A 21,747-nucleotide genomic window follows, 5' to 3' on the forward strand; every position below is an offset into this window, starting at 1 on the left:
AGTGCAAGGACCGGAGTTTGATCCTCGGTACCAAAAAAAACAAAAAAAACAAAATGGCAAAATCTGTTCTTGCCTTGAGGTTGCAGTACAAAATAGTCTGGTAAGACCAAGGACTGTATTTCAGTTGGAAAGTGTCATTGCAAAAGAGAATTTTTGTTGTAAGTTGGAATTTTTTTCTCAGATTATCAAAGTGATGTGTCAATTTAAAAATTCTAATTAAACATTTGTTTTAGTCAACTTTGATCACTGGTTAAAATACCTGGCACATGGTACTTAAGAAGTAAAGTTTATTTTGGCCCATGGTTCTTGAAGTTATACCAGTTGTATCCCTCAAGAGATATTCTAGGAATTTGTACCAATTTATTGAATTCTTGCTACAAACAGTTGTGACTATAATGGAACCACCTAAGATATTTTGGAAAATAATGAAACCTACTTCTACCACAAGAGATTCTTATGTTTGTATGTTCACCTGGGCATCAAGTTTTCTGTATTTTTAAAATTGTCATAAGAACAACATACATTTTACTATTAGTGACAGTACACTCACAGTATCATGCAGAAACCATCTCTATTTAGTTTCAGAACATTTTTATTACCCTAAAGAAAAATTCTGTGCCCATTAGTCAATCACTATTTCCTTCATTGCAAGTATATAGAAACATGTGTGTGTGTGTGTGCTCATCTTGTTTCTTATAGCTTTTCTAAGTCCATTTATTAGCTTGGATTGTGTGCACGTGTGTTTCTTAGGATTTTTATCTATAAGATCGTGTCCTCTATGAGTAGAGATGGTTTTGTTTCTCTTCCTTTTGAATCCTTTGTATTTCTTTTTCTTTCCCGTGTAATTGTTCTGGCCAGAACTTCCAGCACAATACTGAATAGCAGTGGAGAAAGTGAGCATCATTTATTTACCTGTTCATGATCTTGGTGGAAATTTTCAATCTGCCATCATTGATTATGATGTTAGCTACAGGAATTTCATAAATCCCCCTTATCCTGTTGAGGAAGTTCCTTTCTATTTCTAGTTTACTGAGTGTTTTGATCCTAAGGGATGTTGGATTTTGTCAAATAACTTTTTTGTATCAATTGAGATTATTGGAATTTTTCCATCTCTCTGTTAATGGGTTATATTATTGGTTTTCATATTTTTAACCACCTTTGCACTGATGGAATAAATGTGCTTACATATAATCCTTTTAATATGCTTTTGAGTTCAGTTTGCTAGGATGTTGTTGAGGACTTTTGTAAATCTATCATAGGAAATATTAGGCTATCATTTTCTTGTGTTTTCTTCATATGGCTTCAGTATCAGGGAAATCCTGGCTTCATAGAATGAGTTAATAGTTTCCCTGCTCTTCTATTTTTTGGGGGGATTGAGAAGGACTGATATTATTTCTTCATGTATGAATTCAGTGGAGTTCACCAGTGAAACCATCTAGTTCTGGACTTTGGTTGTTGCTGTTGGGAGGTTTATAAGTCCTGGTCTGATCTCTTTACTTATTATAGGTGTGCTAAGATAGTCTGCTTTTTTAGTCAGTTTGGGTAATTTGTATATGTACAGGAATATGTCCATTTAAATTAGTTTATCTAATGTGAAAGAGGTAATCTTAGATCTTTCAACCCCAGTCAAGCCTAGCTAAAACCACACTGAGCACATCTGTTGAGATACTCTGCACATATTACTGAGCCATAGAATTATAAATAAAATAATGGTTATTGCTTTAAGCCACTGAGTTTTATGGCAATTTGTTATGCTGCATTAAGCAGCAGAATCAGTAATTTAAATTAAAATTTCAAAAGAAAGTATATTTGGAGATTATATTTCTTTTTCAGTGCTATGTAATGTAATGGTATATTTACAGTGTATCTATTGATGAATTAAAATACATGAAACGTTATTTCAATTACTTTAGAAGTCATTTAAGGGTCAGAAAGATAGAACACATTGGCTTGTGAGTAAAAACATTTTTACATTAAGGTCTCTAATAGAAAAAGTGTACCACATACAAGTATGTGTGGGTTATGTAAGAAAAGATGGAAACATGAGGATAGGATAAAAAAGAAATGCTAGAAATTAATGGAACAATTGTAGAAATTGACAGTTCCTTTGGTTGGCCCATTAGTAGACTGATCACTGCTGTGGAAAAAATCTGTGACCTTGCAGAAATATCTGTACAGATTCTAAAACTGAAATGCAGATAGAAAACAGAATGAAAAAGAGTGAACAAAATATCCAGTAACTGTGAGGCAATTACAGAAATGCAACACGTGAGTAATGGGAATACCAGAAGGAGAAGAAAAGAAAGGAACAGGAGAAATATTTGTAATAATGATTGAGAATTTTCCACAGTTAGAGGTACACATCCAATCACAGATGCTAGAAGTTTAGAGAACACCAAGATGAATAAGTTACATTCGCCAAGTAGTATCAAATTTAAAAAAACAAACACAAAGAAAATCTTGGAAGAAGCTGTGTGTGTGTGTGTTTCTGTCTTACTGTTATTTTCTACAGAAAAACAACGATAAAAATTACATTTTCCTCAAACCTTATAAATAAGAAGAGAGTCAAGTGAAATATTTAAACTGTTAAAAGAAAAACCAGCTACTAGGAATTCTGTATCTAGTGAAATTATCTTTCAAAACTAAAGACTTTAAATGGAATTTTTCAAACAAGCAAAAATTGAAGGAATTTTTATCCAGTAGACTCACCTTGCATGTGTCACTTAAAAATACATTTTAATTTAAAAAGTTCTTCAGAAAAAAAGATGATATAGGTTAGGAACTTGGATCTATATAAAAAAATGGAAGAGTTTCAGGGAAATTATTTCCTTTCTCTTGTTCTTAATTGACCAAACATTATAGCTGATCTAAAAAATAACTCTTCTAAGTAACAACCACAACAATTTTTGATTATTGGGTGGTTCTAGCTTGTAGATAAATTAAGTGACAACAGTGTTATAAAGTGTGGGAGGGAGAAATTGAAAATACTCTATTATGAAATACTTTTCTCTCCATGGAATGGTAGTGTTACTTGACAGTGGAAGTAGATAGTTTTAAATATATATTGCAATCCCAAGGGTAACCATGAAAAGGTAAAAAATAATAATGAATATGGAATATTATAATGCTTATTTAAAAGAAGAGAAAGCAGAAAATGAGTGGCAGACAAGAAACAAAGAACAAGGGAAAAGAATATAAACATTAGATATTAATCTAACTTTTTATCAGAAATCATTAATTTATGAGAAGAGAATATCAGAGAGGATCTATGTTTTCTATAAGAAGCCCATTTTAAACACAAAGGTAAAACTCTTCTCTACATATGAAACAAGTTTTTTGAAGGTTCTTTGGAATTGCATTATAGGATAATTTAGTATCTTGCTTAAATTTCTGTTCATTAATTTATATCTACCAAATTACAAAAGCAAATTTGGAGAAAAAAATAGAGGTATAAAGGGAGAAAGACACAACATGCTACCACTAATCAAAAGAAAGTTTGAGTAGTTATTTTAATTTCAAACAAGTAGATTTCAGAGCAAGAAAAATTTAGCAGGACCAATTCAGATTACCTTCAATAAGAGTAGGGGTGAGGGACAGGTAAGGAGGGTAGGGGGTGGGGTGGAAATGATTTGAGTATGTTAAATGAATGTATGAATATATCAAGATGAAACCAATTATTCTGTCTAGGTAATATGCACCAAGAAGGACCAATTCTCCAAGAATATGTAACAATCCTTAATGTGTATGTGCAACAACACATCATCAAAATACATGAGGCAAAAATATGCAAGGAGTAATAGATGAATCCAGTGTTATAGTTGGAGACTTAAAACAGTCACAGCCTGCTCAGTTTTCGGCAGAGGAGAAATGGACCCACCTCTTAATGAGAGGCGAAGCAGCTTCACCTGCAGGATGGGAGACGTGTGGCCATGGGTGGAAAAATGCAACTGCCAGAGTGCATATTCTCATGTAGGCTGTGTGATCTTTCCTAGAGATTTTCCTCCCCATTATGGAACATTCTGGCCTCTCAGGTTTGTGTGTTCTTGGAAAGGTCACTTATTGTCTAGGCCTATGCAGGAGTTGAGATACTGTGTCTATAACTGCAGCCTCTGCCTGCAATTGGTGTGGTCACTGCTGCTCCACTGATTTTATGTTTTCCTGTGGTTTCCTTTAGGGATCAGTCTCCTCTGGAGTTCTCTTAGTCTAGGGCATCATATGAACCTGCAGTAGCAATGTAGGGTTCTCTTTTACTGCATAAGTGCTTTCGGAGGACTGGTAGGCATGTGATTTAGGAACAGTCTGAAACAGTATTGGGAGCCACTGTCCTCCTGATTCCTAGGTCCTAAAATCCTTGTCAGTCCCGGGCAACTTTCCTCTTGGAGGTGCAGCCGAATCGCCTTTCAGTCTGGCTTCCTTTGTTCCATCCCCCTTCTTGTGAATCCCTCCATCAGATGATTATCTCAACCCAATTAGGGTTGATTTTCCCTCTATGGAATTGAGTAGTTTTACGTGGATTGTAATATTTCTGGGCAATCTAGGTATTTTGGGCAGGAAAATTGGGCAGTTAGCAAAGCATATGGGAGAGGAGTTTGCCTAACTACGCTAATATACTGTGGTTTATGTTTCACTCATTGAGAGCGACTTCAAATCCAATCATTCAACACCAGTAAGTACAATAAAGAACTCATTGCGAGAAGCATTAACAAAACCTTTTCCCTTTCAATCATAAGTATGTGACATTTAGTTAACATTCTATCTCTTTTCCACTGAAAAGCAGATAAAGACAGAATGTGAACTATGTTAGAGGCAGTATTGCCCATGGTAAAAGGATACCTGCTTGATAAATTGCATCGAGACAGGGAGGGGGTGTAAATGTCCCATAAGAACCCTATGAGGAGGCTGTAATTTTGGCTGTCCTGAGTGTGTCAACTCTTGCATAATTGAGTATCCTTCTTGGGAACCCTGAAAATAATGCCTTGTGGTTGTTACAAGAGATAAGTTTCTGGTGGGAGATGAGGCTCTTAAGCGGGACAGTGTCTGCATCTGCCAGATGAGATGTGGGTCAGATAAATAATTAAGGTAAATTGAAATTATAATTTTAAAACCTCAGACTCCCAGGCATCATCTTAGAAGCAACCCTCTTTAGAAATCAGTGTCTCAGAGCAATCTTTCCCAGGCACAGAGAGCTGCTGAGGGTCCCTGATTGGGGACCAATCCAAGGAAGCAATCAGGTCTTTCAACATAAAATGTGTAATATAGAAGCAGAAACTGGAGCTGCAGATTATGTTTCTTAAGTGGGGTCATGTGATTAGAGACAGGGTATCCCAATTTGGCAGGTCCTTGGTGGGCCGTGTTTCTATCTTTAAGAAAGTGTATTACAGTTGTCCCTTTGTATTAGTGGGGATGACTCTAGGATTCCGCACAGATACAAAAGTCCTTGGATGCTCAACTCCCTTACATAAAATGGCACAGGGGAGGATGAGGCCGGAGGTTTACTTGAGCCTTGCCTATGAATTTTACTTATCTATAAAATTTAAGAATTATCAAAAGACTTTTGTATTTAATATGGGTGTTATTTTTGGCTAACGTTTGGGCACTTAGGACACATTTATCATCCCAGAAGGCATTTTGGAAGTTGGAGGATAATAAAGAGAAATCATTGCTATTCTGAATATTAATGTAAAGAGCTGTTTTTGCAGTGATTAGTAATATCTGCATATATTATGTTACAATTAGGAAAATACTTTCATTTACAATGTAACTTTTACTATATTTTTAGGGAATTATTATTTCCCCTCAGATGTGTGTGTGAAATTCCCCCTCAATTCCACACCTGTGAAGATTAAGATGTTCTCTGAACCTTACTCTGCAAATCCTTTCTTCCATGGTGCTCTGTGACTCCATTTTAAAAAACAGATCCCTATGGCAGCCCATAAAATATGATTCACAGTAAGCTTGCTGCTTGAAAAAAATCCTTCATCACCCATTTTGAGAAAATAGACCCCAGGCTGGAGTTTTTACTTTGGCCTGGAAGTCTGAGCCTCAGGTCACCTTCTTCTTTCCCGGTTTTTAAATCCTTTGCCTAACCCTGCACCTCCCTGACATAGATGACCACAGCCCTGCTGTGGAAGGGACACAGAAGCCTCAGCTACTTCTTTCTTTGTTACAGTTTTCCTTTTCCACCAGGCACGCACCATCTCCTGAACACAGAAGAGCTGAGTGGAATGTCACGAAGAAGTTCTCCCATCTCCGTGGGCCCAGCCATCATCCTTTGAAATATCTGTGTTTTTTCTTAGAGACTTGCCAGCAATTTAGTGGTTCACTTTGATTTCAGGGCTATGTAACTTCAAATCGCTTACTCGGGGTGAAAGCTTAAAGGAACTGAGTGATTAGATCATTCTCATTTTGGAAAATAAATTCTTTTCATATAAATCGTAGATGTTCATGTGGGAGAGGGATCATGTCCACCATGGGGAGAATGCATCTGTGTTGAACCAGTGACTCCCCCGGAGCAGTGTAGTAGGCGGAAATGAAGATTTCTTGGCCTAGTAGTAAAGTCCTACCATCAAGTCCTGAGTTACGTTTCTATTTCCTTTTTCTTGTCTCCATGAACTTCACTGTAGAAGTTAGCCCCTGAATATTCCATGACAATTGTAGGTCTACAACTCTAATTAACCTTACCTCAACCTGAAATGCCCTCTTGCGCATTTCTGAGCCTTTCCACACAACTTCCCGGCTCTCTTCCGTGAACATTTTCATGCACCTTCCTATTTTCCACTCAGAACACTAAGTATTTTCCTTACCTTTCATTGTGTCCAATTATACAGTAACTCTTGAGGTTTTGCACATTAATGCTTCACTTGCCCGTGCTTTAACCTCAAAGGATGTATGGTCTTTGAGAGTAGGACTGTGTATTATTTTTCTAGATAACATAATACAATGGGTTTTCATTGTTGACTCCTATTTACTATTAATTTATTAGTGATTCACTGGTGTGTAAGTTTTCTGTGAATAGTGTTACACCCAGTGAGAGAGAACCAACCAGAGACCGAATATTAAATCCACACAGGAGTTTATTACCGGCGGGGACCCAAGCCGAGCATCGGACTCTAGCCCCCACTGGGGGGAGACAAACATGTTTTATACACCTTTGAGGTCAACAGTTTCTAGGCCCCCCTATGGGATAGAACTAGTAAAGCAAGCAAAAGGAACAGAAGCGGAACGTCCTGCTGTTAGAACATTTGTAAAACATTAGTTGATTAATTGTTGTTTCTAAGAGACTCTAAAGGGATGAGGTTTCTAAGCTTCCTCCTTTTGAGTTCATCTAAAGGGCAGGCAGGTGGGTCGTTCAGCAGCAATATGGAGTCTGTCTTGCTAACTAGGGTCCTTCAAATAGATCCTATGTTCTTCAGGTCTTTAATGGTACTTTTGAGTACTATGATAATGGCTTCAGAGCTAAGTATAAAATTTACTGAAAAATTTCAATTATGACTGCAAAAATATAGACCTACCACTTGGTGGCAGCAAAGGTACATCATTATTTTTGCAGATTATTATTACACTATACATACCAGAAATTCTAAACATACTATTAGGTTGAAAAATATTGTAAATGTCTAACTAATTAATGGTGAAGATTAATATAATTTTATAAAATGAACATTTCTTAGTATGAAGAAATGCAAAAAGATCTTTGGACTTTTAGTTATTTATCTTTATGTATAAAAGTATCTTTTGCATCTTAAATTCTAGAACTCCTCCATATTTTTGCAACCAGATTTGTCCTCTTTATTGTCTCTTGCCTCTCTACTATGAAGGTTTTGTGAACATTAGGATAATGTTTTGTGACAGTAGAGTTTTGAGTCATTGATGTTTTACAGGATATTCTGCTGGGTAGAATGTGAACCTATGCAAATTCCAGCTGTTGATAGATAGTACATGTAGTTCTTTTGCAAACAAGCTTCTTCTGAGGCATGAAGCCTGAGTTTAATTTCCATGTGTAAAGTCATACTTAAAGTATGTAAACTGAAACAGATGTTAGTACTCTGAGAATGCATTTGGTTCACCATGGAACAGCTCTGAGCCTCTGCTTCCACTCCCACTTTATTTTGAAAGCCCTTTTGAGTAGGAAAAGGTCCCTGGAGAGCCATCTAGTGTCTGTGACCCCGTTAGTGTGTAGCGATTCATCCCTGGGAAACAGTTGCCCCAAATAAATGTTAGATTCTGCCTGAAACTCCTTCTTTAGTAAGAGTATAGTTTTCTTTCCTCCTTTATAAACATTGAGCTTTATTCTTTAATTAGAAAGATGTTCACCCCAATAACAAAAGTAGATCTTAAGTGATATTATTTAAATAATAACCCTGAACTTCTAGTTTCCCAAAGATTGCCAGTAATAGTCAAATGTTTGTACAACACCCATATAACTTCAACACTACAGTTCCAGATATTATTAAGTGAAATATTTTAAGTCACCCAATACCTGAATTATCTTGGTGATAGTTCATAGATTTCTAACCATGTGAAGATTGGTGTCTCTAATAATTTTCCAAAAAGTTGAAGTTATTAGAATATCTGGTACTTTCTTTTCTCTCTTTTTTTTCTTGTTTGTCTTTCCTACCTTCCCTTTCTCTTTTCAAAGAATTGCTGCGATATATACCTCAAGTACTATTCTAGGAGACAAAAGATGATTAGATCAGATCTTAGTCTGAAGGAACATTCAGCACAACATAGGTGCAAAACACATAGACATCAAATCATACTTTGTTGCACTGGCAAAGAAAAAAAACCTGACAGCAAAGAAGAATCAATCTATATTTTTGAGGCACTAGGAAAACTTAAAAAGGGAGGATGATGTTGGAGCTGGACATTGAAAAATAGAGAAGAATTTCTCTAGGTAGTAAAGGGGAAGCATATTTTCTAGGTAGAATGGAATAAACACTGGTATGATGTATTTGTTGAATATGAAGCACTCTGATATGGTTCTGGGACATGGGAGGAGACATTAAATGATAAAAATAAATCACATTGATTTAGTCAAATGGAAGGTTTGGAATATGAATGTAAAATTCTTTAATTAAAAACTAATAATTATAACTTTAAAGGATTTGATTTATATGATTTCAAAGTGATAATAAATGATCCCCTTTTGCATAGTAAAAATTTAGATAGATATTCTTGATGTTATGAGTTATTTTCTAATTGCACCTGTAAAATATGTCAAATGATTAAAAATTTAGGTAAATCCATACATAGCCACATGATTTTGCCATGGCTGTATAAGTAGAATTTTAAAAAGCTTCCTGGAATTTGCCTTTATATTTAATCACTTAAATCTATAAATATTTGGCTTCTAGATTAACAAAGCTTTTGTGAAAAATTTTGCAAATATGTGGTCATATTGGAGCATTAGTAATTGATTGTAGTTTGACCTTTCTTAGTGGTCAATTCCATGATCTTGTGGTAGCTCTAGTATATAGTAAATGCAACTAAGAAATAATATAATTATCTAGACAGTATTTTCCTATAAAGTAAAGTGAAGTTCAAAAATAAATTCTGTTATTTTGTCTAGCTTTTAGAATCATTGTTGGAAATGTTTCATTTACTTTCTGTTTTTTAGATACAAAATGTAATTTTTCTATTTATAAAAATACATTAAAATTATCCTATTTCTAGTTTTATATTTGTTTTAGTCTCAAATAATATATCTTTTGATTTTTACACTAAATTCTTGACTATATGAAAGAAAAATGATTACTTATTTGTTGGGGCGTATGTAGATGTCTTTAAAAATGTTGGAAGTTGATCCTGAAGTATTTTACATATCTAGTTTTTTTTCAGAGTACAATCTACTTCAAAGTAAAGAAAGAAGCATTCATATTACTCTTTCAATTAATACCTGACATTGAACCCCCTCTTTATTTTTTTCTGCTTGAATTATAATCATAAAACAAACAGAATCTAAGTGCTCTACTTTCCATTTCAAGTTTCCATTAAACTGTGGTTTGGGGAATGGATAGAAAACTATTGTGAAATTGTTTAGGTTTTCTAGTCTGCTTGAGTAATTTAAAAAACAAAGCTTCAGTGATTTCACTTATGAAAGCCACTTGAAAAATAAATGATCAATCAAATTGTCTTGTCAAAAATAAAATTCAGTTTTATAAAGGTGTTATAAAGTTTATTTTCTCATTTTTCCATTAAAATAGTTTTATGTTTAGAATTAGGTGAATAGTTTTAAAGCTGTTAAATGGTATAATTTTTAAAAATATTTGAAGGCTTTTCACTTTACCTCCCAAACAGAAGTCGAAATCTCATTTCTAAGATTTCTCAAAGAAAATATTGATGAGAAAGTAGTGATAATTTCCTTGTTTCAATACTTCTTTACAGAATATTATAGAATCATTGAACAAATAGAGACTTGCATTTCTGTCTGACTAGGACATATTTCCTAGCATTAGGAGTGGATTTATAAAAATTAATGAAATATAAGGGTATTTCTATAATTCTGTGAGCAGAAAACATCCTGTGTCACTTGTGAGTACTATTTTCTCTTGGAACAACAGTGTACCAGTGACTTTTAGGGGGAAAAAGGATAAAACACATTCCTAAATAAGAATAAATGCCATGAAGTGAAAATTTTATAAATAAAAGTTCAAATAAGGGAATGAACTGGCCCTGATTTTCAGGTAAATGACAGCAGTCATAAAAGTAGTGCAAATAGCCAATAAATACAAGAAAAATGTGCAACTACTCTGCCCATTAGAGAAATACAAATTAGAACAACTCTGAGACTCCACCTTACTTCAGAAAGAATGGCTGTAATGAAGAAATCAAATAATAACAAATGATAGAGAGGCTGTAGGGGAAAAGGTACCCTTCTGTGTTGTTGGTGGGGATGTAAACGAGTACAATGACTGTGGGAATCAGTATAGAGTGTGCTTAAAAAACTAAAACTAGAAAGTCCAGGGGCAGGGGATTTAGCTCAGTGGTGCCGCCACCTGCCTTGCAAGTGCAAGGTCCCAAATTCAATGCCCGGTACAGAAAAAAAAAAAAAAAAAAAAAATATATATATATATATATATGTATAAAGCTAGAAAGTCCATTGGACCCTGCTATTCCCCTTCTAGGTATCTTCCCTAAAGAGCTAAAGACATTATATTACAGTGATATATACATACTCATATTTATAGCAGCACAATTCATAATGTTGCTGGTTGGCATAGTGTCTGGTGTCTCTAGGCTCTTTCTGTCCCATCCAAAGAATTGCCAGGACATTGATGAACAGATAAATACAATTTTTATTTAAAGTGAAAGAAGAAAAAGAAAGTGTGAGAAAAGAGAAGAGCAAGAAGAGATATGTCCTGCAAGCAGGACAGGCCACTGCAGAAACAAGAAGATAAGATGCCACTGCAGAAACAGGAAGATAATGGGACAGGAAGATCAGAGTGGTGGCAAAGTCAAAGTGGGTGCTGTCTTATACTCTCTCAGATAAGGTCCACCAGAAGTTACTCTGCCTGTGCACATCCTGGCCATGACTGACAGGTCACATTCTGTTGTTCAGCCTCTGTTCCAGGTCTTTGTAACTGATAGGTTACATCCTGTTTTCCAGCCAGCCTGCCATGGCCTAATCTCTTGCCTCAATAATAGCTACATCTTGGAAGTATATGTGTTCATCAACAAATGAATGGATAAAGAAAATGTGGTATTTATATACAATGGAGTACAGTTGTGCCACAACAAAGGATAAACTTTAGTCAACTGTGAGGAAGTAGATGTGGTTTGAGGCTATAATGTTAAGTGAAATAAATCAGGCACACAAGCTTAAATATCACATGGTTTCTCTTATAGGAGAAATGAAAAAAATGTATAAAGAGCAAAATAAAAGATAGCCAATAGGAAATAGGAAGAGATTCTGCAAAAGTGAAGAGGACTGTCTTAGTTACATTTCCCATTACTGGTACAAAATACCCAACACCCACAAGTTAAAGGAAGAGAAGTTTATTTTGGCTCACAGTTTGTGGAGGTTTAAGTCCACAGTACTCTGGTTTTGGGGCAGGGTGGCATGGTAGAGGGGCATGGTAGAGGAGAAAGAGTCCATGGCATGGTAGGCAGGAGGCAGAAAGCCTTCTTTCTTTTCCTTTTTATTCTATCCAGTCTGCAAGCCTATTGCTTGGTGCCACATACCCCCAAGGTGTGTCTTCCCCCTTCAGTAAGTCCATCATCCATACCCAGAAGTATGCTAAACCATTTAGTGGACTAATCCAGTATCTCACATTCATGATCCAGACACTCTCAGAAGTCCCACCTATGAGTGGATGATGCTTGGGGGAAACATCTAGGTTTAAGATATAACAGGGACCAAGAGATAGAGTGGGGAGGAGAGGGAAAGAGGACATAAAAAGAATTGATATGTGTTGTGTACATGTACCAACTCCCCACGAGTAATGTAATCATTATGCACTGCAAACATATGCTAACAAAAATAAAATTTTAAAAAAAGTACGCAGACTGTGGTAACACTCAATTATTGTACGTTGCTTTGATTTTTTCAGGCAGGGTTTCTGCAACTAAAGTCAAGAGGACTAGTTGAATACATAATTAATTCATGATATCAAAACACTTGACAGACTCCCAGATATACCCAGGTAACTCAGGACAGTGTGATTAATGGGTTATGTTAAGATTTTTGTGATATGCCTCCTGTCACTGCATGCTATTATGGTTCTGTTCTACAGGAGGTCAGTGATATAGTAGAGATGGTCATTGCATCCTGCATGTTTTCTCTTCAATATTTAGACATGATGCATAGTAAGGGTGATAGTAAAAGGATAAAGTAATACATATGAATTGTTCTTTTTAAATTATATCCATATCCATAACATACAGTATGACTATTAAAGGCCACCACAGCCACTGAGTTTTATTTTCTGGGTTGCTTTTCTTATGATTCATATCCTGCAATATTCAGAGTACCATTAAGAATTAATAGTCACAGATTTTTATTTGTTTTTTTTGTTTTTTTGTTTTGTTTTGTTTTGTTTTTTGGGTATCGGGGATCGAACTCGGGTCCTTGCGCTTGCGCAGCAGGCGGCGAAACCACTGAGCTAAAATCCCTGGCCCAGTCACAGATTTTTAAAAAACAGTGATTATAATGTAGTATGCAAGCACTATTCACTTATTAATACTACCTATGTATTCTTTTGACACTGCACTGCGTGAAGGGCAAAAGCAAAGCTCAGCATATGGTCAGGCACAATAACTTATATACCATGAACAGTATATTGATGTCTGTGAGTTTGAATTAGTTTAGCTTCAGCTTTGGCTAGAGCCTCTGATTTCAGATAATTTGTATTTAACCAGGTTTTCATTCACTTGCTATTGCCTTTCACACAGAATTAGTAATGGCTCTGACTTGAAATGGGTCTCTAGTGTTAAATAATTGGCTAAATACCATAGCGCAATTTTTTTTGCCATCCCAGATTAGGGTGAATTATATCCTGATCTGAAATCAAGCGCACACATCTGGGCCAGGGAAACAGAACCAGTCAACCCATTGTTGGTTCCAATAGTTTTAAATTGTTCACTCTATTTTCACCATCGAAAACATTGTATCTTGTTAAAAGATCTTTTATCTGCCATAACAAGACCTGGAGTTTAAGATGCAATTACTGGAAAGGCAACTGTAATATTTTTCTTTCCCCAGAAAAGAAAAACAGAGAAACTCCTGTTTCCTGACTACATGTCAACTGTTAGAAATGTTTAAAAGCAAAGAAAATGGAGCTGCGTTTGTTCAGTATAATAATGTTAGTAAAGACATGATGTCTCACTGTAGTATTCCTGCAAGTTAATTTATTTGTTGTTTTAGAGAGAAATTCTGTTTCCATTAAAATTACGTTTCTGGGTAGGTGACTAATAAACAGAGGACCTGGAAATGGAATCGGTCTCTTGAGCCTATTTACATTCTTAATCATACACAGCTGCTCAGTTGAAGGAGGATTTTGAATTTTTCAAGGGCAGAAAGAATCTTATCTTCTGTGATTAAAACATTAGATCATGGTCACCTTGAACCATCACCATCACCATAATTTAGAAAACTAAGTTTTGAGAAAGGGGGTTGTTTCCTTCAGTGCCTAAGAAACCTTCTTTTAGGTATTCTGAACTCAGATTTTAGTACATTTGAAAAACCTTTCCTTTGATGCAAAACAGCTGTAGTTGTGTTCTGAGCAATATAAACATTCTTTCCCACCTCCCCCATCTTCTTATACTTTCCAGGTCCAAGGAAAAGGATTTAAAAACTTTCCAGTTTCTTCTTATCATGCACTTCCCACAACTGTTTCCTTTTTAACTAAATAGCACTTTTAAAGATAACTTTTACAAAATGGAGCCTCGGCACTTACTTGAAGCAAATAGCCTAAAGATGGTTGAAAAAAATTAACTTAAAAAAACATAGTACAAAGTTAAAACATTTTCTTATAGCATAACTCCTGACAGATCTTCAAATGTATTTCCCACTTGGGATAACACAGGAAGCAAGAAGGCCCCTTACATTTCTTTTCTCATTTTACCTTACAGGAAGTGATCCTTCCAGTTTCCTCACATATAAATCAAAGTTCCATCTCTATGCTTCTGTGAGGATTTGTCTATGAGCTCTTTGTCACAATAATGTTAAGACAGGACCATTTTGCATTATCACTGGTGAATTTCCCACATTTTAGAAACTGTGTAACAGATTCATAGCTGCTTCTTAGCATCTTGTATCTGAATAGCATCATTCTGAAGTAGCTTTTAATATGTAAATAAACCAGTACAAACCAATTTTCAAGTGATTTTCCAACTAGTATGGCTACAGACCACAGGAGGGCCAATTACATTTAGTTCAGAACTTTTTCCCTATGGAAATTTGCTTGTAAAAGCTCAAGGAGTTCATTTTCTGGTGGAGCTTGACAAAGGGGAGAGCTTGACTTTAGACTAAGGAGTGAGTGTAAGGATAAGAATATAATTTGTGGAAGGAAAATTACACTAAAAGTAATTTTAAAAATTTTAGTAATACATACTTTTTAGTGGTCTTGGTACTTCTGAACATAACAACTTTTAGTTATGTCTAAGATGGTTTTATCCCAGGAATGGAATTCACCACTTTTATTTATTTACAAAATATGCTATTAGCAAAAAAAATAATGTGAGAATAAATGTCTCTTTAGCCTCAATTCTCTGTTTTTAGATCTGTAGCATAAAGATGAAAATGGCATTGTAATTAAAGTAGCCAATTTCTAACACATTTTCCTTTCTGGTATTGGGATTGAATCCAGGCTGCTCTAACACTGAGATATATTCCCAGAGATATTTATTTTTTAAGTTGAGATGAAGTCTTACTAAGTTGCCCAGGCTGGCTTTGAATTTGCAATCCTCCTAACTCAGCTTCCCAAGTACCTGGGTTTTAAGATGTGTACCACTGTGCCTGACCTAATCCTTTTCTTTCTACTACTTTGAACTTATTTCATTTCTCTAGTTAAATTTAATTAGTCATCCACTTAGTAAAGATCTAATGTTATGAAAATTAATTACTGTTTATGATTGAGCTTTGATCTTAGCTGAAGTATATTATCTATGTATTTTCCTTTAGTCACTCTGTAAAGTAGTTACAAAACTTCTACAAAGGACTAAGCTACTCACATTCATTGCCTTGAGTACAAATTCAGCATTTCAAATAATATAACTGATTAATTTATTAGTCCAAAAAGTAGTTCCTAAAGAATCACAAATGTTGACTAAGTTTGACATGCGTTTAAAAAATTTATCAGAAGAAACCTGGGAGAACAGAAACTTTTGGCTGAAACTTGCTGTAATTTCATGCTTGTAGATACCCATCTGGTCTTACGTGTATTTTCCATGGAGAGCATGAAATTAATTGTGTGCAAGAGATTGCCTTTTTGGTTTAGCACAGTATCATCTTACATGCCTCTGCTTTGCATTTTTAACCTAGTTCTCATTGGTCTGTATCACCCACATGCTTCCCCAGTGGCCAATATGTAGAATGCTCTGTAGAATGCAGTTATCTTAAGCAAGTTCTGTGACACTAGACTTTGTTAAAAGGCTATTTAATTACACATGGATATCTTATGACTTTTTTGAGTGCTTTAAATTTTCATTCCGTTAATGCTAACATTTTTACAGCTAGTTATAATATTGATAATAGTGGCTAACACCTATAAAGAACTTTCTGTATTTTAGAAAATTACTCTTTCTGGATCATCTGATCTATTTCTCACCACTGTCTTGTAAAGTACACATAAGTATTATTAGAAAACACTTGGAACTGAATGGTAATGAAAATATGACATGATAAATTTGTGGAATGCAGAAAAGCCTTGCTTAGAGATGAACTCATGTTTTTGAATAAACTTATCACAGAAGAAGAAGGTTAAAAATCAACAGTCCAGGCCAGGGATTTAGCTCAGTGGTGCTATGCTTGCCTCAAAAGCACAAGGTCCTGAGTTCGATCCCAGTACCAGAAACAACAAAACAAAACAAAATAACAACAAAAAATCAACAGTATATCTCAGTGGCTGGGAGTGTAGCTCAGTGGTGAAGTGTTTGCCTAGCATATAAGTTGGCTTTCCTGTCACTGCACCAAAATACCAAACACCTGCATTTTAAAAGAGGCATGGTGTAATTTGGCTCACAGTTTCAGAGGGTTTAGTCCATGGTTAGCTGGCTCCAAGGCAGGAACATCATGGTGGAAGGGTGTGGTGGTGCAAAGCTGCTCATGTCATGGTGATATCACAGCTATACGTGGATTTTGATCAGCGTTACCCAGGAACAATTTAATTTTTCTGTTAGGTAAAAAGCACAATAGGAGAAAACAAAGCAATGATTAGTAAGGACTCAAGCAATTGTACAAGCCTGTTTCTCATGGGGATTTGTGGTTAAGAAGCATGTCCAAGATGTAGCTTTATTTAGTTTCTGATTAATGAAAGTGAACTGAAGGAAATGGTCTACAAAGGATGGGGAATATAACAAATGTGGCAAAGAAGGAGTGAAAATTAAGCGTACAGAATATCTTTGAAGGCAGTAAGATAGGCAGGCAGGCAGCTAGGAGTTTGTAATGGAGTTCTTATATGCTATGTAAAGTTGAGACATTAATGTATTATATCACTAAATGAGAAATATTGAGGCAATTTTGGTTTAAAGTAAAAATAACTAAATTCCTTGGCATTCAAGGAATAGCAGTTTAATAAATAGCATTTTATTAGAATAAAAGGATAAGAACTAGTTAATGAAAGATTGAGTTATCACTTTTTGACCAGTGTTTCTTTGTAGAGTAGGAGTTTGTGCCAGTCTAGGAAAACTCAATTTTAAATCTCAGTGTTAAAAACAGCATTCCTCACCAATCTACCCTGTCAACCATCAGATATTATACAGATATGATGTGGACAATGACTCAAATTTTGTCTCCATGTAGAAATGGGAATTTCATAAAATTTAAGTAGAGATGTTAGACTGTAGAAAGACAAGTCTCTGTCATTACAGCCAGTATTTAAGCTGATGAAAATATTAAACAAATTCATGAAAATTCTAAAATATGAAGTTTGCCAGCTATTACAACAAGAGACATAGCCTAATCCCAATTATTAGTTTTCTTTCATTTGGTAATTTTTTGCAAGAAGCTTTGGACTAAAGAATAAAATAGACCATACCCCAAATGGGAAACCATAGCACTGTTAAGTGTATGGAATAAAGTTACAGCTGGAACCAATTTCTTTGTGTGTTTTTCTGTGAAAAGGATTTGGATATTTCAAGAAAGTGCTGAAAAAATGAGAGGATTAGAGTTCCAGGGACACATATATGATAATACAGTGGCATTTCTAATCTGGAATCTAAATTAGCAAAGAATTTATTTTAGTCTACTTGTTCCTGCAGCAGTGGTTGTAATTTCTGAGTAGAGTTCTGTGTAAGCTAAGGGAATCTACATATAACTAGAACTACAGCCATTGTCTTTCACTGATAAAGGTGGCATCTCTTAATTTAATTCCCTCAGGGTAGATACTTAAACTGCCCAGGTGATTGGCTAATTCACATTAGACTATATCCAAAGAAAAGATTTTTAACAATTCTTCCAGGCAGGATTGGAAAATAGATTGTCTTTCATAGGATAACCTATACCTTGGGTCATGTACTGACTGTGATTTACTGTGCCTATCACTCCCATTATCATTGCAATAAATTCTTACCCTGTTTCTATTTTCCCCTCCTTTTAACCTGTAGCTGCTGCGAGGCTGGATCCAAGCTGTTTATAGCCTAGGAGTAATGGAATGGAGGAAAGCTGCTTGCAGTGGTGATAAAGTAGGATGATTTGCTTCTTTAAGTCAAGGGATATAGAAGCATATTTACCCTATAAAGTTGGAGGAGGAAAGAGGGATATTCTTTGTCTGATTTTAAGAGTTAAGGAAAAGGAACAGATACTCATTTCATATGAATGTAAAAGATCATGACAATAAAGTGCCACAGGAGAACATAACTTCCCTGTAGAGGATAAGGTCAAAGTCAGTATGACAATTTTGAGGAAATATTTTGTGAATGTTGTACATATTTCCAGTTCTGGTTGAATCCGGTATCTATTAACCAAAGTGTAAAGATACCTATTCTTAAGACTATTTTGGCAGTTTTTCATATCCCCAAATTTTACTTTGTAGGCTTATGTGGAATTTCAGTGGTTGAGTTAAGCCCAATATCTAAACTTATATAATATTTTATAACTTGATACATAAAGATAAAAATAATTACGCATATTCTTATATTGAAGTTACTTAAGTTATTTTATTTTTAAATAGCAAGAATAAAATTATATTATTATGGAATATGTTCTAATAAAGAATTAACTAATATCTCGGCTGAACATTAATATCTTATGCAAACTTTTTTCTAAGAAAAACATCATTTTAATTAATGTTAAACTTAGTAATACTGGAATGCACAATTAATATAAGGAAAACATCTCTATTCAAATGGAAAAAGTAATGGCCAATTAGCAAATACATTACCTGTGGGTGTTCTCTCTAAAGGGAGACTGAGGCCGGAGAGCACCTTCCTTTAAAGAAAGAAAAGGAGACAGCCTGGGTGATGAACAGCAGTTTATTCTCCTAACACTGTTTGACAGTCACAAAGGAAAGAAGTAAGGCTTTTATACATGTAGGAAAGCAGCTTAATTATTCTGGCTATGGTCTTTCTGATTTTAACATCTGGTGATAACAAGTGACTTTGAGTGACTCATAAAGGCTACAGGCGAATTTACAAGTTCCTCGTTTCTGTTTACCAATCCTGTACATCTAAGGGCACACCGCAGCCCTCTTCTTATCAGATGGTATCAAGAAAGCAGGGCAACTTCAGCAGAAATCAAGCCCACTGGCCCACCGCAAACATCACAGATGTAAATAGTGAATCGTACCTCTCTCACCACCCATAGAGTCATTGGGTTGCGGTTCTCTGATCCCAGACAATGGTAAATAAGAAAAAGGAAAACCTGTTTTTCTCCCATGAAACTTTTACAATGTCTTTTAAAGTTTCCTGGAATTCTTTTAACAAACAGACTTGTGGAAATTCCCAGAAACGACTTCTTAATTTTCTGTTAACAAACTTCTTGTGATCAATTCTTACAACTAGATAGCTAAATTCTACAATTTCCCACAATTACCCATAAAGAAGAAAATTGTAGCATGTAGAGTAAGTTAAATGTGTTGTCTTTTTTGAAGCAAGCTTTGATATTCTTTCTTACAGTCTAGAAGTAAAAAAAACAGTTAATGAATGTACCTAAGAAGGCCATATAGATACATTTTTTTCAGAATGAATGACTGCTGCATGTGCTAGTGGGAGAAATCTAGTGGGTGAGCTTTGAATAGTATATGCATTGAAGAATAGTATATATGTATGTTTAATGTATCAGATAATTAATTTTATTCCTATAAATAAATCTGGAATAAGCCAGACCTTGTACATATCTTCTGAGATATTATATCACTATTTTGTTCCTATATTACCTTTTCACCCCAGTTATTCACTTTGTGATCCCAAACAATCAACCTTTTTGTAAGAAGCTAGCACATTACTTACTTTTACTTAATGAGAGCAATGATCTTATTTTGCTAGGATCCATGCAAATGTAGCCATGAGTCAGAGATGTTCTCTAGGATTCTCAGTGATATAAGGCCAAGAAATCTGTGCAGTTCAAACATTAAAGGCAATTACCCATATATTGTATTGTATCTGTCAGATATTGTGCATGAAATGCAGGGATAGGAGGTATCTTATCATTTTATCTCCATTTCAGACCTAAACCTCAAAATCTATCTTAAAATTTGCAGCAAAATTTGGACCTCAGAGAATTTGCTACTTTCAGAGTAGGTACTATTGCTTTGCATACACTTCAAAAATAAATAAAGAAAAACTTTGAAACTTGAAAAGTCAACATTTTCCCTGTCTAATGACTTACTTTTCAACCAAATTTAGTAAACTTACATTTAAACTAAACAAACCTAAAGACCAAAAGGAAAAATCTTATTACTTTAAGAAATTAGCTTCTATTATGATACTTAATATCTCATCCCAAAGTGACAATTTGAGATCATGAAACTAGTGCAATTTTGAGAAATACCAAAAATCAATTAGAGCTGCCTTAATAAGTGCATACAAGGTACTCACTTTGCTAAGTAAATGAGGAAAATGGTTTTTAAGTACTACCTACCTTTACCTTTGGTCTTTTATTTTCTTGTATTCAGTGAGAAATGAAGACTGTGGTTGGGCACCAGTTACGAGGATCAGTAATCAACCTTGGAGAAAAGGCCAGCCCAGCAGCACCCAGGCCACATGTTCTTATGACCTTCACAGGCAGGCCAGCCCCTGTGTCTCGAAATCTTATGCTGACTTTTTGCTTGGCCTTTCTCGATCTGTCACCTAGCCTCAGAATCTCATTTGCCTTCTCCCTCCATCCCAGGCTTAATAATCATGACCTGGCAGCTGGGCAGCTGTGGCAGCCACATTTGACAAGATTCACATAAAGATGAACTTGTCTTTTTTTTTTTTTTTTTTTTGTACAGGGATCGAACTTGGGACCTTGCACTTGCAAGGCAAGTGGTAGCACCACTGAGGTAAATCCCTGGCACCTTCTTTGCCTTCTTAATGGGGGCTTTCTCTTCATTAGGATGTATGGGCAATCAAGTTTGCCTTTACTTTTTGATCCTGAAGAAAGTTTGCTGAATTTTAGTAGTTTCAATCATATTGGCAGATTTTTTTATTTGTCCTTGAAAACAATTTTGATGTCTGTTAGGGCACACCACAGAGGTGTGTTCTACTCTGACCACTCATGTCTTGGCGTGAAGGACCACTCCGGCTGGGTTTATGCTGCTGGGTTTGCGCTGGCTGGGGAGCTGTTAGGCCTGGCTTCTGTAAGGTGGTGAGTCTGTAGTTAAACACAAAGACATACCCTTGGGACCTCTTTGCAACATTCTGCTCTATTCTGGTCATGTTTTAGGCTAGGCTTGCCAGATTTCAGGCTGGCCCTAGTAATCCAGGAGGCCCACAAGAACTTGTGTCTGTTCCAGGACAGCCATCTTGCTCATTAGGATGAATGACCAAGGTAACCCTACAATTCAAAATGCTTCATAATGTTTCCAGGATTTATGGGAGAGACAAGTTAGTGAGAGACGCCGGTGTGTTGATGGAACCTAACTTCTTGATGCAATAATACATTTCTTTCAT

The 21,747-nt window shown here is 35.5% G+C and overlaps 1 long non-coding RNA gene across 2 annotated transcripts; it reads right to left on the minus strand.

The window, feature by feature from the left end:
- Nucleotides 1–16,657: 16,657 nt before the first annotated feature.
- LOC110347185 (uncharacterized) lies at nt 16,658–20,811 on the minus strand. 2 transcript variants are annotated; one of them, XR_002391628.2, is made up of 4 exons: nt 20,735–20,803; nt 20,104–20,208; nt 19,038–19,084; nt 16,658–16,829 (listed from the first exon to the last, which is right to left on the minus strand). It is a non-coding gene; the product is annotated as an uncharacterized LOC110347185 (long non-coding RNA). The 2 variants fall into 2 exon arrangements; XR_002391627.2 differs by lacking the exon at nt 20,104–20,208 and having other exon boundaries at nt 20,735–20,811.
- Nucleotides 20,812–21,747: the final 936 nt, after the last annotated feature.

Source organism: Heterocephalus glaber, unplaced genomic scaffold (genome assembly GCF_053883595.1).
Source record: "Heterocephalus glaber isolate CG9 unplaced genomic scaffold, H.glaber_assembly_v1.0 deba00001058, whole genome shotgun sequence".
Lineage (NCBI taxonomy): Eukaryota > Metazoa > Chordata > Mammalia > Rodentia > Bathyergidae > Heterocephalus > Heterocephalus glaber.